Source organism: Panthera pardus, unplaced genomic scaffold (assembly GCF_024362965.1).
Source record: "Panthera pardus isolate Hobbes unplaced genomic scaffold, ASM2436296v1 HiC_scaffold_6, whole genome shotgun sequence".
Taxonomy (NCBI): domain Eukaryota; kingdom Metazoa; phylum Chordata; class Mammalia; order Carnivora; family Felidae; genus Panthera; species Panthera pardus.
In genome coordinates this window covers 49,238,328-49,255,069 of record NW_026526991.1, presented here as the reverse complement: position 1 = coordinate 49,255,069, position 16,742 = coordinate 49,238,328, and the positions used below count along the sequence as shown (strand labels likewise).

General features: G+C 42.6%; 1 long non-coding RNA gene across 1 annotated transcript in view; it reads right to left on the bottom strand.

Moving 5' to 3' along the window:
- Positions 1 to 3,604: 3,604 nt before the first annotated feature.
- Positions 3,605 to 16,742, bottom strand: part of LOC109270467 (uncharacterized) — a 33,319-nt gene continuing 20,181 nt past the window's right edge. The window contains exons 2-3 of the long non-coding RNA XR_008419596.1: positions 5,666 to 5,804; positions 3,605 to 3,957 (exon numbers count right to left, since the gene is read on the bottom strand). This is a non-coding gene — a long non-coding RNA (uncharacterized LOC109270467). The remainder of the gene's footprint in view (positions 3,958 to 5,665; positions 5,805 to 16,742) is intronic.

Sequence of the window (16,742 nt, the reverse complement as noted above, 5' to 3'; positions counted from 1 at the left end):
CGGCATCACTGCCCGTGAGCTCCATGGGTGCTGAAGACTATGTGGAAGGTTCTATGTGGTTTTGATCAAGAGGTAGTCTCTGCCCCGATCTTACATACAATGGCCTGTGATAAGAGCCACGTGTGAGAAGTTCCAAATGAATGGAATAAATGACGTGAGGCTAGAGTGCTGAGCAGAGGGAGGCCATGTGACTGTGAGCTCAGTCATTTCTGGGTAATCTCAAACCTCTGGCGGAGTGCCTGACTCTTCATTTCACCTCTTGCGGTGGAACTCTTGTTTTTCTTTAAGCCCAAGAGTCCAGCTCCACGTGTAACATAATATCATGTAAATGAGGGTAATCTTGGAAGGCAGGCTGCTTGTCATACTATAGTTGCTTTGTTGCTATAACGAAAACCACATGCTTCATGGTATTTTTAGACTAGTTAATATCAGCAGGTCGGCAGCATTTTTATTTAGATATTGCTATTCCAGCTGTGCTACCTCTAGTTACTTAAAGAAAATTCAGAATTTCTACCAAACTGTAAGCTTTCAGGAGAGTAGATTATCAGAAGAAAATGAACAGCACTTTCCTCTGGGCTCTTTTGGTTTCCACATGGAATTTTTATTTGCTTCCCTGAGTCTCTGTGAAAGGAAGATATGGCTGACCAAGTGGCTTGCTTTCAAAGAATGGTGGAACCAATAACAAGGTGGGATAAATGACGGAGAAACAATTTGAGTTCATCCTGGATGAGAGTGAAGTGAATAGAAAAGAGGAAAGAAGGAGAAAAGGGGATGTCCACATACATCCCTGAGTTCTTGATCTTTACTGGCATGGTATGGGTTTTTTTGTTGTGATTTGTTGTGATTTGTTTTATTGTTTTGAGAAAGGAAGGATCATTCCAGTCCATTCTTGAGCCCTCTTTGAAGTCATTTGGATTTCTAAATTTGCTTCTTTCTGAGAAAGTTTTTATTTCTTGGGAAAGGTCCTTAAATTACTTTTCTCCAAACTAAATTGTACCTCTCCTTCTCCACCCAGCATTAAATACCCAAAGTCTTTGTGGCCAGAAAAATAAAAATGCCACTTCTCTCTCCCTAGAGAGAAATTGAGACCTATGGGTAGGTCTTTGTGGGTTCAAGGAGTGATTGAAGGGTATACTTTCCTCTGCCCAGCAGGCTGGAGGAAAAGGGAGTAAAAGAAAGGAATGAACTAGGTCCTTCATAACAGTCTTACAGACAAAGACCTTTTTGCCAAGGATCAGGTCAATTTATGACAAGCCTGTGCAAGCAACAACTCAGAACTCTCTGTTGGTGGAGGGCAGGACTGATGAAATTTTGCTTGGCATATGTTTTGTTTTGTTTTGACTAATGTATTGTGAATGCATTGCCCAACAGCTACGCACAGGAACCTGCCAAATTATTGCCACCACGACCGCCTTGAAAATGTATGCTGCTCAGTTTTCTTCCCCTGTCCCCTTCTAAAGTCTGGTCATTTTCACATTAAAAAAACAAACAAATCTTAATTTGATAATTGTGACTCCTCAAGTATTAAAAGACTCAGTAGAGTCTAAATCAAATCTTGGATCTCAGATCCAATTCAAAACTTCTCTTGTTTCCATAGCATAGGCCTGACCATTGACTGGGGGTCCTGAAATGGGGAAGGAGGGTCTGATCTTAGAGTCTACTTACACAATATTCTTTCTGACTCACTCCCCCTCCTCCACTTTCTTTGCTGTCTTTGGTTTCTCCAGGTTAAGGAGTCAGGCAAAAGGGAAAGAAGGGCAAATAGCCTTTTATATAATTGGGGCTCTTTTTGATTTTCTCTTGGCTGGCACTGCTAAGGTGCTGGGCCCTTTGATACCTTTTTTCACGATGTGCATCTGTGGATCCTCCACTTTGAGACTTTTGTGCTGTACTGGTTCCTGAAATGGGTGATACATTCTTCAGCTGACCTCTTGTGACCCACTTTCTTCCTTCCATCTCAACTCCTGTCCCAGTGGTCTTATCTCCCGCCTCTTATGGGAGGAGTCTCCTCCCATATGGGAGTCTCCTTGCTCTAGCAGGCCACCTTGTAGGGTGGGGTCCTTTTAAGATGTCTCAATACATATTCCATGGTGCCCACAAGGCTCATGAGGACTCATACAGTCATGCTCCACCATCATGAGAACATGCTCCCCTGCTGCTGCTGCCTTTGCCTGCTCTCTTGGGCAGCTTCAGGCAGACTCCTGCCTTCAGAAATGGTCTGCACATGAGGCGGGCTGTGGCCTCTGTTCAACTACTATGTCCTCAAACCTTCAAAGCAAAATAAAAATAACCAAGTGATCTCTATTCCTAGGAATTCCCTTCGATGAGCTCCCTTTGAGAATTTCAAGATTCAAGCACCAGATCAAGAAGCTGAATATTATCAGTACACAAAGCACCCCTCATGTCCCTTTCTAGTCTCTCCAGGCTTTTAGCAAGTGTGGCTTAGTCTCCTTTTATATAGTCTGGGTGTGAAAGACCAGGTGGGCTACCTTTTAGTGAGTTTTGGTATCCAGTAGGTCCCTATAGAACTGAGGAAGGAGGTGCTTGCTATTTATTGTTGTCACCTTAGGGGCTCCAGCCAAAATGCAGAGAGCAGGAAAAGTTCTATTTGCACCTAATAGACCCCTGTAAGTTGAAGGTTCATAAGGAGTGAACTCTATGTACTGACTCCACTTTGAGATTTCCTCATGAGTCCTTCAGAAAAATGTTTCCAGATTGTGCTATCTCTGGGAATTAGTATTTGTTCTCAGAAGATGCCTGTGAATGTGTTTATGTCTGCTTCAACAATTACTTGCTAAACAGAAAAAGTGATAGACATGTCTACATTAATGGGGAAATGTATATATAGCGGTAGCTAAAATTCATTGAGCACTTTTTCTTTGCTAAGGTCTGTTCTATTTATGTCTTAACTCTTTAAAGCCTCACTACTTGCAAAGTATCACTATTATTATAATCATATCACAAATAAGGAGGCTGAGGTGTAGACAGGTTAAGAAACATGACCAGGGGTACCTAGGTGGCCAAGTCAATTAAACGTCTGACTCTTGGTTTCAGCTCAAGTGATGATCTCATGGTTTGTGGATTTGAGCCCCACATTAGAGCCTGCTTTGGATCCTCTGTCCTCCCCCTCTCTGTCCACCCCACCCCCAGCTCTCGCGTGCTCTATTTCTCTTTCAAAAATAAATAAACATTAAAAAAAAAGAATCGTGACAAAAGTCACACAGCTGGGAAAATCAGAGCCATATTCAAGCCCTGGTCACCTGGGTGCAGAAATCCTGCTTGGAGCCACAGCACTCTCCTACTCTGGGGTCCAGACTTCACTGGAATCAGGGTGTTCCCCCATTGCTGATGAAGTGCCTCTGAGTTTCCTTACCAGACTTAGAGAAATGTATCACTGGGAAGGTGATGGATTCTGGATCAGTTTTGGGTAGTGAGTAAGATTTTTCAGTTTGGAGTCATTGCTCTGCAGAGTGGGAAGAATAAGGCATTTGAAGAAGTGAGAGCCTCTTCGGGAATAGGCATGTGCCCATGATGGAAACCCCATGAGAAACATCTACTTATTTGATATTTCTCCCTTAGGCCATAGAAAGAATCATGAGCAGTGTACAGACTTGAGTTTTGTAATAGGAAAATATGTTGTTTGTTTCTTGAATTACCCTGGTTTTCAGACAAGACCAAAATACCTCTACTCCTTTGTGTTGACACAATGTAGAATGGAAGGTCCACACACTTGACTGAGGTGTGGTCAGACCCATATCAACCTCTTGTCTGATCCTATGAGAAGGGAGAGGAACCCATTAAAGGGAGCTGACTGTGAGTTCCCAGTGGTGATCAGTGAGGAGGGGCAGAGGCCCATGGCAGAATGGGAAGGAGAACAGGGTGCTAAGAAGCAAGTTCCAAGTAGAGAAGTGATGTGAAGTATATCTCCCCTTCCAATATGTTCTTAGAAAATCTGACCTGTAGGAGGGGAAGAGGAAGAAAGGAGGATACTTGAGTTAGATCTTTCTTCACTAAAGACCAATAGAACTGTTATTTAGTCACATGGTTTCAAAGACAGCAAGTTAGAGTGAATCTTATGCTAGAGTCCTTTGAGTGGGACTGTGCTATATCAACAAAGGTAGGAGAAGATCAGGCATTGAGCTTTGGTTGGGGTCTTGGCTGGAGTGTCATAGGTAGGTGGCAGAATGTGTTCAAAAGGAAAGCCAGAAGTCTCAGCTTCAAGGGAAGGTGGAGTCTGGGCTAAAGTGGGGGGGAGGGGGGAGGAGGGTCTGGCCATGAGGACAACTGCAAGTGTTAGCCACAGCAACGTGGAAAAATATCCTGGAGCATGCTCTAATATGTCTAACTTCTAATACACTAACTTTCATCTCAGAACCATATAAATAGCAACGGAACAGCATTTACTTTTTTTTTTAAATTTTTTAAAAATTTCAATTAATTTTACAAACATATATTGGATGCATCATATATGTCTTGTCTTGCACTAAGCCCTAGAGATACTATGCCATTAGAAGGACACGGTTTCTGCTCACACAGAGTCCACAGTCCAGGGACATGATGGAAAATCAATACGGTAGTGTAACAAGTGCTTCGATGGAATATGCATAGATGCCCTGGACTCATGGGAGGGCACACAACTTAAACTTTAACTGGGGGAGGTGGTGTTAAAGAAGACTTCCTGGAGGAAGTGACATCTATAAAGAGGCTTGTTGGATGAGTGGCTATCAGCCTGGAAAATGGGTGTGGGGTGGGAGATTGTTTCAGGCAGATGAATCTTGACTTGAATGAGAACCAGAGACCAGAGGGAGCCCTGAGTAGCCTGTTATGACTAAAGAACACTGTGCCCATGGGAAGTGGCTAGAAAACAGAGGCAGGAGTTAGGGACAGAGCATGATGGATTTTATAACCAGCCTATAAGGCAAGTAGCACTGTAATTTTACACTTAAGGCCAATGAGCTCAGTGGGTTAAGTGACATGCCCCAAATCACACAGTGGGTGGCAGAACTGGGATTGGATATAATATCTGCCTCACCCAAAGACAGAACTACCTTTACATTATTCCTCTGCATGTTTTTTTTTTATTTGGGAAAAAGTCTAATTAAAATTTATACCCGAATAAACAATGTCCATCTCCAATAGACCCCTCTGCTCCCTTTTGACACAGAAGTCATTCCCTCCTCTATGGATTAAACAGATTGAAATGCAGTAAAGAATATTCTTCTCTGATCCTGATGGAGGCAGCAAATCACCGAGAACTCAGCTCAGTTCTCAGGCCTAAATTGTTGCAAAAGCCAGGCTGCATTTGAATTCCAAGTGAGAGTCCAGAGAGAAAAATGCACAGCGGTTTCTTTCATAAACATTTTAAAGGGACTAGTTTGTTCATTACCTTGGTTGATTAGGGTCAGAAACTTGACATGATAAGGCTGAATATATCAGAAAAATCTATGTTTGCTCACTGGCCCATGTTCCTGACTAGTCTTCTCCAGCTCTAACTTTTCTGGATTTAGCCCTTGGTATATGCAAGTTGGTTTTGAAGGGTGTGTGTGTGTGTGTGCATGTGTTTTGCTTCTTTTCCTAGTTTGGGACAAAATCCTGCATAATTGTGGCATTTAACTACCATTAAGTGAAAAATAAAGTTCGCTGAAAACAATGAGTGTTGTCATACCTCATAAGAACTTACAGTACTTCCATCCGGATGCCTCCTTCTTGGGTCAAATATCTGCTGACGGTCTTTTCATTTCACCACTGGACCTTGGACTTCAGTCACTCTATGTCTCCCTCCCTGCTGCACTGCAGAGCCCAGCCTGTATCGAGAAATAGGCAAAGACTGTCTTTAGGGCTATCAACCTTCCTCTTCTTCCTCTCTGTGTGGGGCCTCACACCGAGTGGCTTAGGTACCCAGCGCCACGTTGAATGTTCATCCTCTTCCATCAAAATGATGACCAAGAAAGAATCTCAAACTTAATGATTAGAAGAGAGGAAGGAGTGATTATGTTGATAATAGCTTAGGCTTAGTGCATACTATGTGCAAGACACATGGTGCCCAGAGTTTTGTGAATGTTGAGTTAATGAGTTACTCTAATAACTCTCTGCACTAGAGAATATAATTATCCCTCTGTGTTACAGAGAAGTTAGTTTACTTACCCAAGGTCATGTCAGTAGAATGTTGTAGAGCATGGTTTGGACCCACAGAGCCTGGTTTTGTCCACGATCTTAGTTATTATATAAGGAGAATGGGAAAGATTCATTGACCAAGATGTTGAAGGCACTGTGCGAGATACCATAAGCATTATTTTACTTAATGCTCCTAATGAGCTTTTGATATAAAATTTTATAACCCCAATTTGCAAAAAAGGAAGACAAGAAGTAAGTGACTTGCTGAGCTTTCACAACTAGTTACGTGGTGGAGTAGGAATTGGAACCATGGTCTGAATGATTGCAAATTTCATGTTCTGTCCACCATAGCACTTCAGGATTCAGACCATCAATCACACACTAAATGTCAGATTAAGTGTCAGACTAAGTGTCAGTCTTTTCAGATTTTGTACTTTAAATAGTATCAGAGTATTAGATTATTGCAGCCATGATCACATGGGGTTGGAACTTTGGGTGGCAACTAGGAGGCAGGACAAACATTGTGTTTGGGAATTGGGGGAGTGGGCACTGAGATAATCTTGGATGTAGAAGTTACAGTTGGTAGGCTGGTGACCACTTGGCTATCCTGGCATGCCAGCTTCACCCAGAAGCTTTTTCTCTTCAGTTCGATCCTGCTGTATTTGCCTGTGTCCACAGCCTCTCCAAAGGAGCCCTGTCTGAAACTAAACTCACCTTTACATCCTCCCCCAGGTTTAACAGTGTTGCCTAAGCTAGAAACGCCTGGTTTTTTTCCACCCGTCACAAGTAATGAGTCTTTGAGTTCTATGAATTCTGCCTTTTGCAGACATTTCCAGTCTATTCTCTTATACCTCATCACTCATCTTATGCTTGCAAGGTCACTCATCATCATTTGCCTACATGATCATAGTTGTCTCCCAAGTGACCTCCTCTCTCCTGGTATCTCTCTCCTCTAATGTGCCATCATTGGTGCCCCTGGCATAATTGCCCTACGATGGAAATCTGATCACATCACTTTCTTGTTCAAAGTCTGTCAGCGATGGGCCCCAAGCACTTATGTAATATTTCCTCAAACTTCAGGCTATGGTCTTTAGTAAAGTGCTCTTGGGGCTGATGGGTTCTCTCAGACATTTTTAAAAATCTTTTTTTTTTTTTTTTTAATTTTAAGGACAGTTTAAAATGTAAATAGAGGCATCTTCTAGGACATTTAATGACCACTTGTAATCAAGGAGCCAAGTTGCCCTATTTTTATTGTCCCAGGCTACCGAGAAAGGAAGTGCAGTTGACGCACAGGCAAGGGATGTGGTGGCCACGTGACATCACCACAGTCTCTTTTGATGACAGTTTCATGCTAGTTTGACTAGAAAGAAGGATTGGAAGAGTTAGTGCGTGGTCATGTAGGCATGCTGAATTAAAAATAACGCACATGCTTGTAGTGAGTGCCATGTTCACATGCCAGTAGTCATTTGCTTTCAGTTAAATAATAACATCCGTTGCCTCGAGTGGGTTTTGTTAATTTGAATTAGATTGGGTTTTATTTTATAAATTTGTTTTGGTTTTATTATTGTATCATGGTTATAAACATTGGGAAATTATACCTGGTTTGTGTTTGTATACATCTGGATGATGTTGTAATAAAAATAAGTTGTGGATACATAAGAATAGGTGATACGTTCTCTTTTACAATATTTTTTTAAGTTTATTTATTTTGAGAGAGAGACAGAGAGGGTGAGAGGGGGAAGGGCAGGGAGAGAGGGATAGAGAGAATCCCGAGCAGGCTCTGCACTGTCAGCCCAGAGCCGGATGTGGGGCTCGAACCCATGGACCATGAGATCGCGACCTGAACTGAAACCAAGAGTCAGCCGCTTAACCGACTGAGCCACCCAGGCGCCCCTCTTTTTTAGAATATTGATCAACACAATTTTCCACACCATGTTCAGGAAATACTGACCTGTGGGATCAAGTGCAAATTCCTTAGAATAGCACACAAGGCCCTTTGTGTGTTCTCTCTACCACTCTTCAGCCTCGTTCCTGCACCTTCCCCCCATACCTGCTCCCCCTTACTTGACTAGAGCTCCTTGGCAGTAGAGATGATTTCTTATTCGTATCTGTACCTGTATGTGGACAATGAATGAATGCTTGTAGGACAAATGAATGAACGAACATGTGATGGGAAGTGAGAGGAAAAGGAAGGCCATTCCACAGGCTTAATGGCCAACTTCTAACATTATTTTATTTATTTTTTATTTTTTAAAATGTTTATTTTTTTTAGAGAGAGAGCTCAAGCAGGGGAGGGGCAGAGAGAGAGGGAGACACAGAATCCGAGGCAGGCTCCTGGCTCTGAGCTGCCAGCACAGAGCCTGACGCGGGGCTTGAACCCATGAATTGTGAGATCATGACCTGAGCTGAAGTTGGATGTTTAACTCACTGAGCCACTCAGGCGCCCCTAACATTATTTTAAATAAGGTTCCTTGTTTGGCTCCAGGCTAGGACACATTCCAGCCTCTCTCATCTCCTCAGCCACAATTTACTGAGTAAGTCATTTACAGGCAGGCAAGGGAGAGAGGAAGGGGAAGGAGAAGGAGTGGTGGGGGAGGGAAGGGGAGGAGAGAGAGAGGGAGAGAGAGTCAAAACTAACACTCATAGGGGAAGGTCAGACGCAGCCCATATCCCGAGGGAAGGAGTCATCTCCACATGGTGTTTTCAACTTGGAAATTCTCAGAGGATCAAAGAGAGACTGTTCACATTGCCAGTAGTCCCAGAGCATATCAGCTGCTCTTCTCCCTCTCCTTTTTAGCTTCCAAAAGAAGAATGATTCATTTAAACAGACTTTTATGTGTACTTTATTTTTAGTCCAGGAAGTATTTGCTTTAAATATTGGTATGTGGAATGTGAGTTGAGATCAGCTGATAGTCAGGGGCAAACAAGTGCCCGCAGAGGGGCGTAAGTAACTTAGCAAACAAAACTGCATGGCTTAGTATGACCTCTAAGGTCTCTGTCAGTTCCAGAATTCTGCTTAGTCAGTTCCTATTTACTGAGTGTGAGTCAACTGCAGTGGGTTTCTGCCATAACATCATTCTCATAAGGAGGGTTTGGGTGTACTGTGTGGCCAATGTCATTCCCTGCAACAGAAGAACTTTCTTCTTCCCTTTCCCTCCTTCTTTCTTTTCACCATTCAATAATTGCTTCATGTGCCAGGCACCACACTAAGCCTGTCTAGCCATTGATCCTGATTAGACACAACAAAATTATAAGACAGGTTCTTCTTGTATCTGCATACAACTTTATGTAGAGATAATGGGGCGCCTGGGCGGCTCAGGCAGTTAAGTGACCGTCTCTTGATTTCGGCTCAGGTCATGGTCTCATGGTTCGTGATTTTGAGCCCCACATTGGCCTGGGTGCTGACAGCAAGGAGCCTGCTTGGGATTCTCTCTCCCTCTCTCTCTCTGCCCTTCCCTGGCTCACTCACGCTCCTCCTCAAAATAAACAAATAAACTTAAACAAAAATACACTTTATGTAGAGATAATTTGGTTGTGACAAAAGAGAATGTCAGTCTTTGTTTGTTCCCTAGAAATTTGCCTTTTGATGCTGCATCTGGAGATGAGGACACCTGGGTCCTCCCACCTCGGGGACCTAGAGCAACTCATTCACCTCTTTTGACCTCAGATTTTTTTCCTCTATAAAATGATGGTGGAAAAATACCTGCTCCTTTTTACATGAAGGGCAGTGATGAGGATTCCAATGAAAACAAGACGATCTGTATGAGCGAGCTATCAACTGCATCAGGCACCGAACAACCTCCTGGGAGGGTTACTGTTCCCAGCATGCCTTTCCCCCACCCCTCTCGTTAGAACACTGCATCTTCTATAAGTGAAGTGATTGACAAATAAGGCGTTAACTCCATACTGTTAAGTAGTCATGGTGAATATCTTCCCTCATTCCACCAAATAAAGGTACTCAGAGAGAAGGAGGCTAGAGCAGGGACACCTCTGGACAGAGGGGGCAGGCCACCACTGCTCCAGGAAGAACTGGCCCGAGGGTGTGCACCATGAGTGAGGGCCACCGTGGAAAGACCCATTTCTCCTTCGTCTTCTGAGCTGCACGGATAGATGGAAAACAACCGAACGAGGGCTGTCTAGGCTTGCTCGTGTCCCTTTCCTGAGCACCTTCCCGTGGACAGCAGTTGTTCAAAGGAATGACACAAGCTCCCAGAGAGTTTTGATTAGTTATATTTTCTCACTGCGCTCAAATGGTAAGACAAAGCCAGCCTCTGTCTTGGGGCTGTATGTAAACACTCTGTTCTACATCACAGTGATAACTCAGCGAGTTTGTAACTCCGTACTGCCTGGCCCCCAGCCCGCTCCCTTCCCATCCCAGCTTCACAGCTGCCTTCTGGTGTGGAAATATTTCCTCTGGGGAGGAAATATTAGCGCTTCAATGTGGAAATAAAGGGCTTTCCCTTTGATGTAAATATCCACTTGGTTCCTTACCGTTAGGAAATGCCTATTTCCTCTTCAAGGGAAGAGACCTACCCTACTGGTAATGGAAAGTACTTTCTCATTGCTATTTTGAACCTCATATTCAGGCTATTCCATTCATTCAGTCATCCCTTCATTCACTCACTCGTTTACTTGTAAATTGAGGGCCTACTATGTGCCAGATGCTGTTCTAAGTGCTTGTAATAAAGTAGTGAATAAAAGAGACAGGGTCCCTTCTTTTATGAAGTGGGAGGACACAGTCAATAAAACAAACAAGCCTGTGTACAAAACAGCTTCAGACAGTGAATGAAGGAGAAAGAGTGACGCGCTAGAGAATGACCAAGGAGGGGCATGCCTAGGAAGGCCTCTCTGAAGAAGTGCATTTGAGCTGAGACCTGAGGACAAGGGGATCTGGGACAGAGCAGTCTCTGTTAGGGGAACTCAAGCGTGAGGGCGGAAAAGGCCCAGCTCACGTGCTGAGAAACTAGTGCTGTTTCACTGACATTAAAAACAGCTGGGCGTACAGACTCCCAGATGTTTTCTGCTCCCTAAACCATGTCACTTAAACCCGTATGTTTAAGAAAATGGGCTATCTACTTCACTGCTGATTTTCTCCCCTTTTGCCAGGCTTTTTCTAACAAAGAGAGTAACACAGATGGTATAATGGGCTTCAAGTTACTGCCTTTCCTCAATTACCCCTATTTCTAGCTAAGCTCCCTAAACCTTTGCAGAGATCTCTGTCTACAGTGCTTACTGAAGCCAAAGTTGGTATACAATTTTTCCTAACTCTTCCCCCACCTCCTCCTCTACTAGACATTGTGACCTTTAATCTTCAGACATAGACCTCAGTCTGGGAACTTTTAATGGGATTTAAGAATGCCCATTTAAGAAAGGATACCTGTGAACAGACACCAGCCTCCTGGTTTGTATTGATGGGCTTTATCAAGAAGAATTGGGAATGAAAAAACTCCCTTTATAAGTCAGCGATGTAGGAGAAAGAGAAGCAGCCTTCAGATAGGAAAATTATTTGCTAGACGTTAAGAACTATCTTACTTGCAATGTAATGCCCCATGAGAGCGTTCTTATACACTTGCCCCAAGATGCCTAAAAGAAATTGCCTGGTGACATGGCCTCTCTCTCTCCATCCTTTTTCTGTTTATGTGCCCATCAGTCCTGGGAGTATTTAAAATACATAGCAACCACTTTTTCCCACAGAGTTAAATTAAACGATGTAAGGAACCAGGACGCCCAGGTGGCTCAGTCAGTTGAGCATCCAACTCTTGATTTCAGCTCAGGTCATGATCTCATGGTTCGTGGAATCAAGCCCTGTGTTGGGCTCTGTGCTGACAGCATAGCATGGAGCTTGCTTGGGATTCTCTGTCTCCTTCTCCCTCTGCCCCTCCTCTGCTCTCTCTCTCTCTCTCTCTCTCTCTCTCCCTCAAAATAAATATATAAACATTTTTTTAAAAAAGGCATAAGGAACCAAAGAAAATATTCTACAACTCATATCACACAAAGTGGGTGCTGCAAGTGCACGAGATTTCTAGGCCAATTCAATTCCAGAGGCTCATTCATCTCATCAACAAGTAATGCCAGAGTTCTCTCTGCCTCCTTGTTAAAACCTGTCCCTAAAGTCCACCCAAGGGGCTGACTTTGATCTCCAAGTTCTGTGCTGTGTACATCTTTGTTAGGATGTGTTGTTCATTCCTACTTTAGGACTAATTTCTGCATACATCATTCACTGATTCATATTTATCAAGCATTTACTATGAACCTGCAGTGTGCAAGGCTCAGACGATACCAACCTACCCACCATTACGGATGAGTAAATATGGCTCTTACTCAGAGGAAGCTTGAAATTTACTAAGAGGCACAGACCAATAGGCAGGAGTTACATGGGGTGACAAGTGCTTTAATAGAAGTAAAACAGGATGTGTGGGGAACACGGAGGAGGGAAAGGAGGGATGCTACTATTTTGAAGAGGGGCAGAAAAGCCTCTCTGTACTTCTGCCAGTCTCCTCTTCTAGGTGCTTCCATTGCCTTTTCTTCTTTTTCCCTGCCTCTGCAGACCCACAGGCCACAAATCATTACTGCTCATTTGGTTGACTCTCTAGGTAGTTTGAAGACATCATCTTTTCACCTTTCCTGTTCTGTCTGCCTCATTTTTGCCAAACCAAGCTTCCCTCCTAGCCTCCTCTGGCCACCCCACAACAAATGACCAATGACTTCCTGTTTATGGGAACACAGGGATACTGTCTCAGTGGGACAAGGATTTAGGGTTGTTTTCCCAGGAGTTATGATGCCTCATGCTCCTTCTGACATATCTAGGTTAAGGGCTTAGGTTTTATGGCTATGGGGAAAATTCTCTCTCTGAAGCTAACAAGCCTGTATGGGAATAAAATAAGCTCCTGAGGCTTCATTAGATCTGAGCTCTAACCAGATGATATAGGGTAGAACTAACAATAATAAATCAACTATTAAAATGAGGAGATTTGCATGCATTTCCAAGCCCAGGACCTGGTATACTTACTAGAATTTTAATAATATAAGCTGTGACCTTCAGGACTCTGATTACACATTGACTGACGATACTAAGTAGGGAAAATGCATTAATAAAGTCTATTAGATACTTCTGAGAAGAGAGCGAGAGTTTTTTCAAGATGAATAGTATTTCTGTGACAACTATCACAGTTCTTCTCTTATTCTTTGTGATTCTTACCCAGCCCATGTCAAAGGCAATGAATGAAGAGTTTACACTTTTGCTGTATTCTAGAGACCTTCTTCCTTTTACAGAATCATTACGTTGCTCAGTCACCCATTGGTCACTCATCGGCTTGAGACTAAATATTTTTATTAGGTTTTGATGTTATTTCTTCCTCCACCCACACTCTAGGGGCAACTCTCTCTTTATCTCTAATTTAGGCCTCCTCTGATAAGTGAGCACAATAGTGCTGATTGAACAGAAATCTCAGATGACGGCCTGAGTCATCCTAGATAAGGGCTCCAGTGGGGTAGAGCTCTGGCCGGGGTGCCTCTTCTTCCATAGAAGTGCTGGGTGTCCTCAAAGAACCCCTGGCCTCAAAAGTCTCCCATTGGTCTTCTCCAGAGGCCAGAATTATTTATTTTATATATAACTCTTAATAGGGGTTATTATATTTATTATTAATATAGTTATATATTATATACAATAGTTATATTAATATAATTAACATATAATTAATAATACAATTATAATGTTTATATATAATTATAACTAATTAATATAGTTATATTAATATAACTATTAATAGGTTTTTTTCCTGTAATACCCCAATAATATATGTTCTTTATAGAACAGCAAAAAATAAAGGCCAAAAGTATAAAAATTAAAGAAAATTCTTAATTCCAACCTTCTTAGATTATAACAAACATGCTTGTTGACATGTATTCTTCTGGACTCTTCAGTATGCATTCTACCTGAGTATGTGCACACATTTTACATGTCTACTATATACATGTTGTTTGATTATTTTTTCTCTGTTAATTCCTTATTATGGACTCTTTAATATTATTACATGTTGCTCTATGTCATTTTAATGGATGCATAATAATTCATTATGTAGAGAGATTTAATGAAACCACTCCATTGTGGGATAGAGTTTCCAATTTTACACAAGTCTATAATAAACATTTCTCACAGAAAAATCTTTGCAAAGTGTCTCTAGATACTTATCTTTAGGAACGTTTCTCTGAGTCAAGGCAACTTGGATGTTTTAGCCCATTTTGGCTGCCTATAACAAATACCACACTCTGGTGGCTTATAAACACATTTATTTCTCATAGTTCAAGATCAGAGTAACAGCATGGTTGAGTTCTGGTGACAACCATTTTTGGGGGGCGGGGGGTTGCAGGCTACCAACTTCTCATTGTATGCTCACATGGTGGAAAGCAGAGGGCAATAACTCTCATGACTCTTATAAGGGCACTAATCCCATTCATGAGGGTTCTGTTCTTATGACCTCATCTGATTACTTCCCAAAGACCCTCACCTCCTAATATCACCACATTGTGGGTTATGGTTTCACCATGGGAATTCTAGGGGGACTCAAACGTTCAGTCTATAACACTGATTCATCTATGACAAGAGAGATTCATAGTATAGATTCTCAAGAAGAAACTCAGTGATCCTTTCTTTGCTGAAATGTGAAAATAATAATACAACCTAATTTAACTTTTCCCTCCTCTCATATTTACTCCTGCGACTCAATTAATGTTTGAACAGCTCCAGGGTTAGGTACTCAGTATGTTTACATAGCTCCTTATAACTCACAAAAAATTTCACGTACAGTATCTTACGCTAGCCCCAGAATAACCTATACAGTAGAACAGATATTTTTATTATCATTTTTTTTTCAAATAAGAAGGCTGAACTCAGAGGGGATGAGTGACCCCTCTAATTTCTGCTGCTGGTACACGGTAGAATCTTGGTTTCTGAATTCAGATATGTGGGGGAGTGGGGGGTTTAGGTGGGGTGGGAGTAAAGGTCTTTTCGCAAAGCTCTGCTGCCTGCCTAGTATGTTACGTCACTCCCTTGGTCAGGAGAGACCAAAGCTAGATGGTCTTCACTTGTGGCTAGATGGGGCACATCTATTATTTCATTCATCAGTTAGTCCTCCCTGCCTGTCTTTGAGGAGGTGAGTTTAGAACTGGGGATGAGGGAGTAGGATAGAGGACATGGGATTTAGATCAGGAAGAAACGGCCCTAGGGGCACAGCTTAGTGTGAGGCAGAGGTGTGTCTAGGGGGAGGAGGGAAATGATGATGAGGGTGAAGGGTGTGCTGAAATACACCTGGCCCTGCCAATTGTCACTGCTTGATTGGTGCCATGGCGGTTCCTGACTTTGGGCTGGACACAGATAACTGTGATAAATGTACTTCCGTTTTATCATGCTCTTACCATTAGAGTGTCAAGAAAGTGAACACACATAGATCACGATGGAGAGAAGTCAACCTAGATGTATTCGTTTTTTTCCCTTTTAAAGTTTTGCTTGCTTTCCCCTCATTTGAAACTGCTTCTGTGATGTCACAGAGATAGCATTTGCCTGCCGGTCGCAGCCAGAAAGCTGTCACAGAAGCAGCATTCTTCAGGACACAGAGCCTTTGCTTTTGTGAGCACACACTGTAGAGGGCAAAGACCTGCCAACCATCTGGGAAATGCCGAGCACTGGGTTTGACGGAAGGGTGGCAAGGGCGCCCTCTGGTGGAACTCTACTCATCCTCTAATCTGCCTGACAACAGGCTATATTTTGTAGCTCTAAACCAATAGTTATTTTCTTTCCCTGAATTTGTGTTTGAGGGTATTCTTAGAATATTCTGAGTACAATTCCTAGCTGCTTTTAATATCCACCACGAGCTGATAATCTCAAGTCAGTGTGCAATGGAAAAGGTTGCATTATTTTTTTTTTTAAAGGGTCAGATTAAATGTGAATTGTCTCCCACGCTGGCATGTTGGTTAATTATTTTCATATTTTTGTGCAAAGCCTCACAAAGTATGGTTTTGCAGTGAGCCCTTTTTTATTTATTTTTATTTTTTGTTTTTTTAAATTTCAGAGCCCAACAGTTTTATTTTTTTTTTAATTAAAAAAAAATTTTTTTTAATATATGAAATTGTCAAATTTGTTTCCATACAACACCCAGTGCTCATCCCAAAAGGTGCCCTCCTCAATACCCATCACCCACCCTCCCCTCCCTCCCACCCCCCATCAACCCTCAGTTTGTTCTCAGTTTTTAACAGTCTCTTATGCTTTGATGAGCCCTTTTTTAAAACCACCTCTCCCACCTGGGTGGGATTTAAGCAAAGCTCGGGCAGTTTGGGGCTATTTTTAGTCCTGATTAATTATTAGGCCAAGATAATTCCGAGTTTAGCAGCTTACTTGAAGGAGTCATGACAGCTGGGCTCTCAGGGCAGCCTCCGGTCAAAGCCGACATCTTTATGAAAAAATGGTGCTTTCCCTGCTCGTAGGGGGAGTGCAGGGGCAAGGGGAGGGCACATTCTGTGAAAAGTAGTGTCAGCTTTGCCAGCTTGGAGCTAGTGAGTGGAGGAGAAACTGCTGATTCAGGGGCCTGCAGACATGGCTGGTCTCACCGCATTGAAACTAGGTCACTAATGAC